The sequence below is a fragment of the Pagrus pagrus genome, assembly GCF_965226575.1.
Source record: "Pagrus pagrus genome assembly, chromosome: 11".
Lineage (NCBI taxonomy): Eukaryota > Metazoa > Chordata > Actinopteri > Spariformes > Sparidae > Pagrus > Pagrus pagrus.
In genome coordinates this window covers 19,370,720-19,385,474 of record NC_140195.1, presented here as the reverse complement: position 1 = coordinate 19,385,474, position 14,755 = coordinate 19,370,720, and the positions used below count along the sequence as shown (strand labels likewise).

The following is a 14,755-nucleotide window of genomic DNA, read 5'->3' as shown; positions in this document are numbered from 1 at the left end:
TCTGAGGATGAGAGCCCGTGTGCTCATATTGTTGAATGAATGTGAAAAATAAAGGTCTGACACTGCTTTACTGAGTAGAAGTTTGTGTAGACACGCAGCACAGACCCAAATAGAGCAGAGCAGGTTATGAATATCAAAAAAGAGACTTTATAGAGAAGGGTATTGGAGTTATTTACCTGTGTACGTCCCCTGTGGTGTTCGCCGATGTTTATCCCTTCTCGGATATCCATGTTACACCGCGCATCTCCTCACTCCTTCAGCCCGGCTGCAGCTCCCAGCATCGAGTCGACGGCGACACTGAAGTTGGTCTCTTCAAAGTGCGGACGTTGCTCTCGTAGAAAAACGGCCCCCCAAACTCTCCTCTCGGTTACCCGAAACGCTGTCGTCCACACCGAGCGCCTTCGGTGCTTTCAGAGTCCGAGTGGCAGCGAGCAGCCTCCGACCGCTCTCCTCTCTCCGCTCCCCGGCACATTCACTCAGGGCACCCCGGCAGTCCCGGTCCCCCTAACCCGCCAGGCACATTCGAACCGAACCCCGCAGCGTTTGGAGGCTTGTAATTAAACACGTCTGCGGCGTGCAGTTGCTGTTAAATTTCGCAGTTTAGTTTCATTTTTTCGGCGCAGAAAGTGTTCAGTCGGCGGTGTTCAGTCAGTGTGACCGTCCGGCTCGTCCACAGGATGAGGACTGTAGTTGTCTGCGCGCGAGCGGCGGCAGTGGCACATGGGACAGAGGTGGATTCACTGTAGGTGTGTTGTGTTCACGCTGCAGGTTCACAGTCTGTTCTCCACGATGTCCCGTCCTCACCAGCCTAGAAAGGACTGCATGTGTTATGTTCCTTTGCGCTCTTTTCCTGGGAATTAATTAAATAAAGACTAAAATAAACAAGTTTTATATTCTTTGTTGGGATGTACGCTTTTACATGAAGTTGAATATGAAACACTATACAATATCCTGCATGCAACATTTTCTTTAAAACAAAACAACAGGGTGGCCTACATGTTATCAGAAAAAGTAATAAAGGTGCACAATTTAGTTTTGGGAAATATATTTGAAGAGGAAGATTCATCATCCCGTTTAAACTCTTTGTTTTCATGACTGAATAAACTGAATAAACAAACAGTTTCATACTGTTTTACTTTGTTTATATTTGGCTGACCCTGCCACCTTTCTAGCTTCAAAGAGCTAGAAAGGTCTGGGGAACTTATTGTCCTCTGAGAACAGCTTGTTTATTCAGTTATGGAAAAAATAAATATTATTGTATCATCACCTCAGAAATATTCAAAATATTAACCTTTAAGTGTCAAAGTAAAAGTTGCAGAGACGACTCTTTCAGTATTATCTTTTGTACATTTGATTTATTGCTGATGAATTAAAGTATAACAGCATTCTAGTTGGTCAAGGTAGACCAATTTCCAACCTACTCATGCTGCCCACACTGCCTGATAGTTTAATCAATTAATTTAGGCATCCTATTTTGTAAAGCAGTTATATATTTTGTATGAAACATTTTAACGCACAGGGGTTTTCACTTATGCCTCTGCTGTACAAACCGTGCTTGATTTACATCTTTATAAATGATACCTTGTGAGAGCATAAAGTTTGGTGTCGTCACAAAATAGACCCTTTTCACGGCAGACATCTTGACTTGTCAAAGCAGGAAAAGCACAGGTTTGACCAAAAATGTTAACAAGGAGCTCCATTCTATTAAGTGTCCCAGTCAGCCATGTCAGTGAGTGGGCATGCACAATAGGCTACCAGAGCTCTGGAAGTGGCTCCCCTAAATAGAATACAGCTGTCATTTTTGTTATAAATTCCACCTGAACCTTTCCTGCTCTGAATGTGTGCTGGGAAAAGGGTCTATTCTCAGGCTCGCTCCACTCAACATACACCTGGCCAGAGCTCTAATCAGCCAGAGTCAATGGAAACACCTGTGTGGGTGTGCAGAGTCTGCGGTGGTGACTACAGCTGTCAAACATATCTAGTGGAGCTATATCTCTCTAAGGGTAGTGAAGGAGAAGTATGAAGTAGTATAACATGGAAATACTTAAGTAAAGTCCAAATAGCTAAAGATCTGTTGGAGTAAATGTAGGCCTACTTTTTAGAGAAGTGGCCATGGCTGAACTTGAAGGTTGTTATTTTATTGGCTTACAGCCTCCAGCCACTATCAACAGCATGTTGGCTTACATCAGCTACAGGAAAAATGGTATAATAAACACTTGAAAGACACTTAAAGCTTGAACTAAACCCCTGCTTGAGGGGTAGCAGTAGCGTCTATACAGTACTGTGTAGAGTACTGTACTTAAAGGGGCTCTGTGGATCTTCCGTGTAGCGCTCGAAGCTGGTTGTTTGTTTATGTTGGCGGACCTCATTTCTAATGTAATACTAGCTACTGTAGTGGAGACAGAAATCTGACCCAGGTCCTTCACAAAGAAGATGAAGGTCTGTAACAATTTAGATGTATGTCAGATATACTGTAGGTGCTAACTACAAACAAAACTCATTAGGTTATGTTTCGAAAGTAAACTTGTGTTTAACACGGTGATCCTACCCTCTCACTGAAGTTACATAGTGCAGAAATAAGTGATGAGTGGCAGAGTGGCTGAGACAGAGACACCACTCACCCTATTACAAGACACCGAACCATCAAAATGATTTCAAAGCCGTTTTTTTAAGGTAAAAAAAAACAAAAACGCTCATGTGCATTTGACTGGCAAATTAAATAATTTTGCCTCTTTTCTCTCCAGATGCAATTGGCGTTAGGTAACAGAAGATACACTTTATGCCTCTGGAGATCTGTTTGTGTCCTGCTGCTTTGAAAGTCACACAATGGAGTGATGATTATGGTACCGCACCTTTGTAGCAGCGGTTGTAACTGTGATAAAATTATTCACAGTTTCAGCAATTTCACATGAGGTGTTAACATTATTTGTCCACCCCCTGTGTGCACGTTGGTAAATTAACACACAATTAGCATGAGACATAAAAGCAAGAGATTAACGCATCTTTGCCAGATGAAACTTGCATTTGTTTCTATCATTTCTGCACTTCGACTGCACAAAGCAGGACAGACTGCCAGTTCATAAAGTTGGAGTAGTCAGAATGTGTTATATGCGCTATGCCTCTGGCTCATAATCCACTCAATGTTGAGTGGGATTTAAGAGAATCTACTTCTGTTTGAGCCAATGGGAGAGTGATAATTACAGCAGAAATTACTGAATGCCCTGCTGAGCCTTGGAAAGGCAAAAAGGGGGAAAAAAAGACTATTTGGATTAACCTACTGAATGAACATTTAGTATTCCTTAGCCACCCATACACACAGCTAATAATGGCACATGAAAGCTCCGAGGAACACTTAATAGTATAGACACCCTAAACACAAATATCTGCAACTAGGCTTGAATTTTTCATGAATTCTTTAATGCGCAACACTGGAGGGAAGTTTTCTTATCGTTTTAGGCTGATGATTTCTTCCAAAGAAAAACTAACTGAATTTTACCTCATGCGGTTTTACTCATTTCCCTCTGCTCTCCAAGGGGACAGATACAGCATGCAACCGTCTCTATGTGAAAATGAGCTTTTCATTGTTGTTTGGGAGATGTCATTTAAATACGTGAATTACGTTTGTCCCGAGGCAGAAAATGAGATGCTGAAATGAGTAACTTGTCAACGCAGCCGGGAGTCAGAAAGACGAGCATTCTGAGGGCCGTCTCTCTGAGAGCGGGAAGAGGCAGATTATTCTCTGCAGAGGTGTCACACTGCTGCTCTCTTGCAGACGCACGCAAAACAACGTTAAATAAAATATTGTCTTTAATCACTGACAGTTTCACCCACGTGCCATACTGTTACATGTCAAGCCTCTTTAGATCTGCTCTTGATTTTCCAAGATCAGTTAAACTTCAGTTAACTAACACAACAAAAATGTTATTCATTATCCCCCATTTGTTATTTGTCTTTTAAATACTTTCTTATTGTTTCAAAAGTAAACAAGCAATTTTTTTCATTAGCCATAAAAATCTTCTTAACATCCTGACACACTATTTGTTGCATCTCCATGGTAGCAGTGATGTATAATCTGAAATCACCTCACTGTAAAAATCCTGTTTTTACTCCTGATTTTCACATCATTTTTATTTGTTCATTTTCCTTTCTTCAACCTGCATTTTAGGTGAGACTGCTTTAATTAGTGCTTGCTAGAAGCAACTGAGGCGAAGAGGGATTTCATACCGGCCCTGTACTGTCTGCTATAGAGCAGAGTTTTTGGCACAGATGGTAGCCAGGGTTTGCTCTGACTGAGTTAGGGCAATCCTCCCTGCCCTTGTCTCTGCATGGCGTCATTCATTTTTAATCAAATGAAGGACAGTCAACAGCTCAGTCACCTGCTCAGGGTTGCAAGTTTGCAAACAAAATATTGTGAACTTTTGCAACTACTGTCCCTTAGAAATGGTCACATTGAACACTGTTTTATTATTATTGCTTTCATATTCCAAATCATACTTACTTAATATTGTTCCTTGAAAAACAGAACTGCTTTAGCTTTTGATATTTTGCTAGTGCTGTGTCTATTGTTATGCACCAACATGCCAAAGCAAATTGTTTGTATGTGAAAATATATTTGACAATAAATATGATTCTGATTCTGAGGCAGACAGCACCTGGTGCTTATCTCTTTGAATAGGGGAACATGAAGTTAAAGGTGCAAGATGTTGGAATTTTAGTTAAAAACATTAAAAAATGAACAAAAAAAAAAAATCAACAGAATGAAATAGATATCCACTGAAATTAGCATGCTAATCAGTCAGCCCTTGTGGACTCTCCTGGATGTAGGAGAGGAAGCAGCACACATCCCTGTGGTACACATCCCTGTGGTACACCTGTGCTGGCAGCCTGGGTTTTGAAAAGTAGCTGCCTTCGATCTGTCAGGAAGTCTGATCCCCACCCACTCATTTAGGGGAGCAAATGTACAGCTGGAACACATTGCTGGAGAACAGGTCTAGGATAATAGTGTTAAAGGCAGACTTGTGGTGCATAAATGGGATCCTGGCAGAGACACAAGGAGCACAAAGTGTGGGGTTTATGTGACTGTATTTATTCTACACTACAAGGCAATATTGGCAAACTCTGAGAGTTTGAAAGAGCACGTCTGCACCAGGCTTCGTTCTGACAAAGGTGAATGCCAGCAGCCTGAAGTCACTGACGCAGGCAACAGAAAGAGTGTCCTTCATGTGCAAATGAATGGTGACTTTCTGTTGAGATATACTTCAAGTGAAGACAAATACCATTTTCAATGATCAACATTGAGCAGCAATTAAAAATGTAAGTGTAAACCTTGCCATCGTCACATGTTTTTTGAAGGACACATGATTGCATGCCTTTTGACAAGGAGGAAGAATGCATTGAATAAAATAGACTTTAATAATCTGTTAATGGATTTTGATACTTGTGCAGCACCGTGGCTTAGCAGTTACCACTGTTGCTTCACAGCCAGAATGGGCAGGGCCTTTCTGTGTGGGGCTTTCTTCCTGCTTGCATGGGCAATTACGCCTGTGTTGTTTTCCTGCATTCAAAATATGTATGTTGCTGTTGGGCTGCAACATGAAAAAAGCTGTTTGTTTCCACTTTAAATGCAGAAGACGAATGTCGTACTGTGATCAATAATGAATAACTCAACTTATAACTGCCCATTAGTGAGTGAAATCCTAAAGCGGATATTGTACAGAAGTAAACTAAATACATTAAAAGTGAGCACTGTGCAGATTAATTCAGTATCCTGTAAATCATTATGTTGATAATGAACATAGGTATGTTGACAATGCAACATCATTAACAGCTAATGGAAGGAGAGGAATGCACTGGATACACACCTTTTACTGTAGAGCCGAAATGTCTAAGTGAGGTCCAGAATTTGAGTCCATGATGGAATCTTTTTTTGGATGCGCTGCTAATTTTCCTTAATACCTTAAGAGTTGAAGCGCAGCAGATCTCTCCTTGTGCTCATTAGCATTAGATGTCCTTTATAGGCCTTATGCTGTCGAGTGTTCTGCATATAATATTTGTATGAGATATGCTTCCATGTTGTTTTATTTTTTGAACTTTTGATCTCATTAATTAGTTTGAAACACCTTTACAGCTGTTTGTATAAGGATGATTTGTGCTTTGATTTATGTCACTTTTTTGCAGCTAAATCAGCTGCTCACACCTACCTGTTGTTGGACATGTGACGAGCAAACCGGAGCAAGCCACAGTGTTTGCAAGTTTTGCACTGAGGTGAATAAATAACTTCAGTCAACCTAGACATGGTGGTATGTGTTATAATTATATTGAGTTCACAGTGTCTGCCAGTTTCTCTGACAACACTCCTTATGAGTGCAGCTCAACTGACCTGAGCTTAATTAAGGAAAATAAGTATTTTGACAGGTAAACCTATTGTCTAATGACACACGTATAATACCAAGCAAGCTGAGAAATACCTCCGCAGGGAGACTTGACCATTTTTTTAATTACTCATGTTAGTATGAAGTAGTGGACTTTGGTATTGAATTGTGACTCCTGGCACCTCGGGCCAAATTGTCTTTTGGGAGGTATCTCACAGAAAATCAAGAGGTAGAGGCTTTCTCTCTTACCTCAAGCCTTCACTTGCTGCACACTAATGACTGTCTAGCCAAAGCATTTAACCTTGAGCCAATCTGTCTTCTCACTTAGAAAAGCTGAGTTCTTGAACCATGAAATGGAGGTAGTTGTCCCTCTGAAAAGAGGTTACAACCCAGACTACTTCAAGATAATCAATTATTGCCATTTCAAATGTCGGGAGGTCGTCGGCTGGAAACGTTATCAGAATTTTGTTATTTCATTCTGCTTTAGTTTCACAATAGTTTCCAACTGAATACGTTTAAAACCCTGGTCAGGCTACGGGTATTAAAACAGGTTTATATGAAAGGATTGCATACCTGTCCAAACACAGCATATGCAACGACACATAAGCAGAATTAATTTGTCAGACTCGTCCTGATCTAAAGGGACTCTGCTGCCAGACTTGGTAAACTTTATTTATAAAAGTGTGGGTACAATCCAGCACCTGCACCCAGCTGTCTCAATGCAACCAGGGGGCGATGTGAAAGGGGATGAAGGAACGTGGCGAAACACCCACTGAATGTAACACAATCAAAGCAAAACCTGCATGCAGAAATTCCCTCTGAATTTTGATTTGTGTGTATGTGTGTGTGTGTGCAAATTATACATTTCTGAAACACATCACACTTCTAAAAAGGGAATCTGAAAAGCACCAAAAAACATTCATCTGATACCCATTTCTCCTGCAGTTTTTAGTCACCGTAGTAGTTAAGTAGTGAAGTATTTGAGATGTGAGGTGACAGCTAGCTCTTCAAACAAACTGACTCCATCTTTCCTGAGCATTCAAAACAGAAAAGGTTGTATGTGTGTTGCATAGCAGGTACGTGCATTTGTGTGTAAATGCATGCCCTTGAGGTGTTTTCACTTATTTCTGTGAAAGGTGTATAGGGGAGGGATGTATGTGTCTATATTTATTTTTATGTTTTTGTGGATGAGCGTACAAACAAAAGCCACCCACTTGCGGGTATTTTGTGTGTATAGAAGCAGCATGATTGATATGTTCATGTATTTAACCAGAACTTAATGAGCTACGGTCATTAAAAGAAAATGATATCAAAACATTCTTCTACTATTGTGATCATCAGTGTTTCTTATGCTATTTACAGTAGTTGTATGCTGCTTTTGATTAGATTCCTCGCTCTCATCTCAGACCTTGAAAAGAAGTCATTCTATAATGAATTGACGGGCAAAGCAAATTAAAAAGTTGTTGTGATAATGACTGTATTCAGTAAAACATCATCCATTAATGCGAGGATATTAAATACAACTCCTCAAAGTCAATCTGCTCTTTCGGTCATGCTAACTTTCCTCACCTTCATGGTAGACATTTTGTTTTATTTAATTTGCATCAAGCAGACATAAATGTTTATCCATGTTTGTTGACTGCAAAGGGATTAACATCTGCCATCTTTTTCTTGCAGCCTACATTATGATGTTAAATCACAGTGGGTCAAGGAAAGGTAGCAGCAGCAGTTCCAAACCAGAAATGCCCATTTCTGGTTATTTGGTTGTGCTGGCATCTGTCTTTTTTCCAGTTAATACCTGAGAAGACAGTATAACTGCAGTGACAGGTAACCACACACATCAAGAAGCTGGTGTGTCTGGATGGATATGCAGGATGATTAAGTCAGAGACAAGTGCTTAAAATGAATCCAGTAAAAAAACAAACAGTTTGTCTCGATGTACGCTGTTTTACAGGAGCCACTTTCATGGGATATACACTACATGTTGAAATATACCTCAAAATAATTACATTTTTATAATATTCACCCTCAGATGATGACACTTGCTTTTGTATCTCCTACACTGTCAGAAATAATGTGATAAATTTGAACTTTTAGGGGTCCAACACCTGTACCCTCGAGGGTACACCCATTTCTACCCCTTAACAAGGGTGCATATATAGTTTGTATCTTATGAGTGCAAATATGTATCCCTGGGGGACAATAATAGACCTGAATGCTCCAGGACTAAAATGTACTCTTGTTGTTTTTGTGCAGATTTGGCCTTTTAGTTGATACTGGCTCAGTGACAAGCAGTTTGTTCCTTATAATGGTGCTGCTGAGCCCAGTTCAGTTCGTGTGCCCATTCTGATTTTGATTCCCACAGAAAACATCCTCCTCCTGATGGTCTAAAGCTCCTGTCCTTAACATCAACACTCCTGACTGACCATAACAGCAGGAACAGTTAGCAGCAATTAGCAGTTCCTTTGGTAATAATTACCAACAGGTGACAGATTCTTACCCGTCCTTCTTAATGTCAAGGTAAGATCTAAGATTTCTTCCCAGCAGGCCTGCTACAGTAAAGACCTTGCCCTTGTTTCCATTTCAAATGTTTACAACATCATCAGAAGCCGCGTCTTACCTTCCCCGACACAGAGGGAGCGAGAGAAAGCTAAACACCAGGAATTGCAGCACTCTGAGATTTAAGGAGTGATATGGTTAAGCTTTCATAGTCTTTGTCTCCAGTACACCTCTGCAGTGGCAGCAGTTGTGACTCTGTCTCTCCTGTCTAATGAATAATGCACACAAAGACATCCTGAGTTATCCAAAACCAAGTCCCTCTTATCCCTGTTTGAGTGCATTGATTTCCTAGCTCTCACCAGCATCTGCAGAGGCTCAAAGGCTCCTCCTCTGTGTGGGTTAAGGGATAAAAGACCAACAACACGGCAAGCATCACCCTCGCAGTGCACTTGTGGATACTCACTGAAGTTCACTACCCGGCGCTCAGATGAAAGCACCGGACACATCATTATAGTCCTTGTGATGACGTGTCATTTGAAAAATTCAGTTAAAAACTGATCTGTGGTGTCAACTCTGCTGTGATCATCCACCAAACAGGTAGCTGACACTTGGCCCTGGTGAGGCTTACCCCTATTTCAAGGAGAGGGCTCGCAGTAAATCCTTTGTAATTATCTTCTGGCACAAGGAGAGAGCTTTTAATGAGCTGTGGACGAGGATGCTGAAACAGCCTCTGTTCTGCAGTTGAAACCAATTCTCATTTTTCACAATCAGTAACATCACTCACCCAAGAGAAACAATTATATGCAACATCTAGTGTAATCATGCAGCATATTAGTGAGGATGCGAGCAACAATGGTTTATTAATTTGTTCAATATTAGTGGTAGGGAAACAGTGTGTATTTACACACACATTCATTTAAAATTGTGAAATCTTGTAGCCCAACCGATATATAGGAAAGTATTTTTTATTGAGGCTACAATACAAATATAGATGCTTGAGGTGATTTAAAATTATGCTTCCATTACATACCTTTGTCGCAAGTGTTTGATTACTGCATTTGAGGGATAATTGCAAAAAATGTGGATGCTGGAATTCTCACTTCCTATTATTGGTATCAGCATGGGTCCCAAAAATCCAGTATCGGTCAGGCTCTTTTAAGTTTCCTCCATGAGACTTCATATTTCACTGGGAAAGTTTCAAAATGAGGCGTCATGCCTGCCTGGCATTGTTGAGTTGCTCAGATTGTGTTTATTTCGTCATTTCTCCCTGATTTCTGTGCTTCCACTGTGGCAGAGGAGGCAATGTAGTTAAATTGCTTTGTTATTTGTCTGTTTTATTTCTGTTTATTGTTAACATTTCCAACATTGTTGTGCTGTAAACCACCAGTCTGCACAGGGTGTTTGATTTTCAAAATTGGCCGGACGCACTATGCCGTTCCACTGTCTGACTTCCTGTCTGGCTCAATCCGCCTTGTAAAGATTGACGGGCTGCAGTCCACTTCCATCAAAAAATAGACTTGATGCGTATTCTCCGCGGAGCAGAGTGGAGAGCTGTTGGCACAGCTGGTGGAAACAGCGTTCTATATAACGGCTGTGAACGGCTCCTGCAACTCGCGGCAAAGACGGGTCCATTGGAATTTGGGGGTTACATCTTTTGGTGTAGTTTCTGTTGTAGTGCAGCGTTTTAGTTTAAAAAATGGATACATTTCTGCAACCAGATCACCAGAATAAACTGTGTTGAAACTACATTCCTTCATGTACAACCTTCAATTTTATGTCTTGACGTGCTTCTGCTCTGGTTAGGTTCAGGCACAAATAACACTCGGTTAGGGTAAGGAAATGAACATGATTCTGTCCCCACAACGGCTAGACATTGTCCTGACTTCCCATTAAAAATATCCGGTGGTTTAACATGTTAAACGCAGACTTGAACAGCGGTCTCCGGCTTGGCAGCAATCAGTCACACCACTGCCATTGGACATGTCCTCCACTTCCTGACATGAAAGTCAGCTCATATACATGTAATGTGAACATGATATGAAATTTTTTTGTAGAAATGTCTATACGGTACATATGGCACGTTCAATTTTTAACGTTTCTGGTTCGGTCTTAGAATGTAAACTGTGGCAATTTCTTGCTAAAATGTTGCTCAGCCCCCAGAGGAACACACTTTAATAGTCTGCAGATGCTTGGCTCTATACAGAAAAGAAGACAGACACCAAAGGAACACAGTGCATTATACTGTAGACAACGGTTTCAGAATTCAAGGTCTTTCTACTGTCACCATCTGTCCCATATTTAACAATTTCAGATTAAATCAATATTAATCTTCTGCTGACCAAAAGGGACTTCACTTCCATTCAAATAAACCAATCCAATTTGATAAGGAGCCAGACTATTTGGATAAGCGCTGCGCACAAATCAGCATGAGATACTCTCTTGGAGATTGTCTATTTTCTCCTCATCCTTGATTGCTTTAAGGACTTAGCGCACTGGAAAGTAAGTTCAGTGGAGTTTCGTCCCTGCTGGGGTCGTTTGAGAAAGGCTCGCTGAATACTCAATAACTCAAGCGCTGAAAGGCCACATGAGCACAGTATACTGTATAATCTCACCTCTTGAGTCAAATTGCAGGAATCAGAAAAATGATGAGTGGCCTCCAGAAACGCCCCATATAATCCAACTCATGGGAACATTTTTCACTGTGTTCCAAAATGTATAGAAATCAATATTTAATCTGCACCAAATATTGGACAATGCACAAAAGAGCCCGAGATACTAAATGCGGGGCAGTTTCAGCGGTTAGCTGTCAATGGAATGACTAAGCTTTTGGAAAGGATTAGAAATAAACTTTGTCCTTCTGTTGCATTAAGTGGATTTTGGAATGCCACACTTTGTGTTTGCAGTGGCTCAGATCTCCCATCAACCTTTGCAGGAAGCAGAACAATACGTTTACCCTTGACAGTCACTGGATTCCTCGCTGTCAGTTGATGAATAAGCATTTGCAGGGGATAAGAAAATATTCCGTGGCGAAAAACAAAGCATCAGAGTTGCAGAGAGCATCACGCTACACCTTAACTTGTTGTCTCGTTGAAGGTGACCTCAGCATTAGACAGAACAATACGTTTGCATGACATCACGGCTGCTGTGGGTATGATCAAGATGGTAATTCATGCCTGCACTGTATAACGCCTTGTCTGCCTGAAATGAGTTTGTGTGTGTGTGTGTGTGTGTGTGTGTGTGTGTGTGTGTGTGTGTGTTTGTCTGTGTGTGTGTCCGTGTGTGTGTGTGTGTGTGTGTGTGTGTGTGTGTGTGTGTGTGTGTTCACAGTTCACAGTCTGAGGGATATGTCTTATGGTTGTTCTAATAGGCTCTGCTTCAGTGAGTGCAGGGCTTACAGGTGTATTGACTCCCATACACACACACACACACACACACACAGTAACATTAGGTTTCAGGAGTCATCTCACCTTACTGATTTGCATGCCACTTAGGGAGAAGCTGTTTTCACCACACTAATAAGTATACTGTATATTCAAATGTGGTTGCCTTCCAGGAACTACAGAAGAATATGCAATGTTTCTTGCAATTTTACTGAAGCAACGTCACTGATCACTTTTTATTTTCTATAATTTAGCATCATTGTGAACTACAATATGAGATAAAAAATTAATGAGCAAAATATGATTAAAGCTAAAAAATGGACTCACACATTGTGTTAAAGGGTCTGAACACAGAAGTAAAAACACACAGCTGCAGCATTCGGTATCAGTTTGCTACTGTGCCCATTCAGGTCTGTATGGACACCTTAGCCCTTTCATATGTGGTGTCTTTTACATAGGACAGATATTTGGAAGACATTTTAACCATTTTAGCTGAAATAGGAAGGGTGAAGCTTACTCGATGACTCCCGCTGCCTCAACCGACGACTCAGCGGTTGACTGGGGAGCCAAAGGCAAGGACAGATGTTGTCAAGCGAGGAGAACAAAGCAAGTTAAATTCATGTTGTAAAGCACACCACACAAGGGGCTGGGTTTACTGACTTCAACAGCATAAGGGATGAAGGTTGACATCAGAAGAGCATGGTTGAGGACAGGATGAACAACAGGTCCACACAACAAAATCCAAAGAAGCATAAGGACAAGTCCCAGCTGAAGATGTGAATGCTTTCGGCAAATGATTTGACTGAACATCAGCGTCAAGGTTAGGGCTAGGCATAGAACTCGAAATGTTAGGATTAGGGTAACCCAATAAAGTGAGAACGGTTAGAGGTCGGCATTGAATCCGACTGATCAGGGTAGGGTTAGATTAATGCATGTTGTCCACTGCATCGGATATTTACATAGCTCCTTCAAAATAACATATATTTACAAGGAATTTATTGTCATTATTTTTCACTTGATTAAGACTTAAAACAAGCATTAAAATAATTATAACTTTGTGATTTAAAGGTGCAATTCACAACAATTGGCCACCTTGAATTCATCCCAACAAATAGGGGCAGCAAATCACTTGCTAACTGCTGCTTACTGTATTCTGTTTATACATCCATGACTGTAGCTACTTATGACTTGTTAGCTCAGTTAGCCGTGCAGCTACCAGGGAGTGTTGGTTTTTACACTGCTACTGTAGCACAGGAGCTTTCGGACCACAGGTAGAAAGAGGTTGTCAAGGCCTGGGGCTAGCTGGTTAGCATGCTAACTTCAGTAGATATCTCTTCAACACAATACATTGTTTCTTCACATTCTATTGATAGTTTTAGTTAATTTTACATATTGCACCTTAAATAATTAATGCATGAAAGGGTTCATGTTTGGGTTACTCACTTGGAAATACTGTATGTGACATCTCAGGCTGAGCACATGAAAGCTGGGCCACTAACTGGGACACCTGGCAATACACCTGTCACAAATGTGTTTCACACCTCTTGGACTGGGTAAGAGAGTGGACACATGATCCCAGAGCGCAGAGCTAGCAACGCCCTGCAGGAGCTTCCATCCCTGACAACAGGTACATCTGTTCCTTAAGATATGTCCCATAAAGGACCAGGGGAACCACATTCAGTGGCACAGAGAAGGTAGATAGAGGGAGCAATGTCAGCATAAACAGGATTATGTTTCCATGCAGTCACAGAGTGGTCTTAACTTTCTCCTCATTATACAAACAGTTGGCCAATTTGGCAACAAAGATGTTTTCATAATAACTTAATGACTTCATTGTCCATTACTCTTAGATATACGTTATTGGAAAAAAGGAATGTGTTGGCAACATTTACAGGCCTGTCACTTAAAGAAAAGGGCCCAGTGAGAGACGGACAGCCGGCCTCACAGTTGGTCACAGCATCATCTTGCCAAGGTTAGGAAAGGTCAAAGTCACCACATGCTTCCAAACCAGAGCCGCACCACTGATGTACCTCCAAAAAGCCACATTAGATGCACAAACAAAAAGAGGCAGGACACTATGTGTTGTTTGTTGTCGAGACCAAAAATGAATGTTATATCCTGGATTTTAGCGCCATTAACTATGCTGTCAAAAAGAGAATTACTTATGTTAGTTATATGTGTTATGAATCATGAAATAATAGTGGTAGGATATATATAAAATAAGCCTGCCCACGGACACGTCTGACTTTTCTTGGGAGCTCAGTATTATGACAAATTCACAGAGGACGCAAAGCATTAATACTTGAAACAGTCTGCAGGAGACTTACGCCAAGCACAGCTTGGTCGTAATGAACACTTAAGCCCCCAACAGACTCAGTGACAGTGTGTCTCTAATAGACCACGGATTAATATTTCATGCATATTAGGGTCCTTAAATTATAAAGTTGCTGTAATTTACATTAAGCAGAACACCAATATATGAGAGAACATTCAGAATTATTTTGT

At 40.9% G+C, this 14,755-nt stretch overlaps 1 protein-coding gene across 3 annotated transcripts in view; it reads right to left on the bottom strand.

The window, feature by feature from the left end:
* The window catches only part of cntn3a.1 (contactin 3a, tandem duplicate 1), an 84,980-nt gene extending 84,196 nt beyond the window's left edge, over window positions 1-784 (bottom strand). For all 3 annotated transcript variants that reach the window (XR_014623556.1, XM_084366597.1, XM_084366598.1), the window contains exon 1: window positions 177-784. The gene's annotated coding sequence lies outside the window, so the exon portion shown is untranslated. The remainder of the gene's footprint in view (window positions 1-176) is intronic.
* Between the last annotated feature and the right edge of the window lie 13,971 nt (window positions 785-14,755).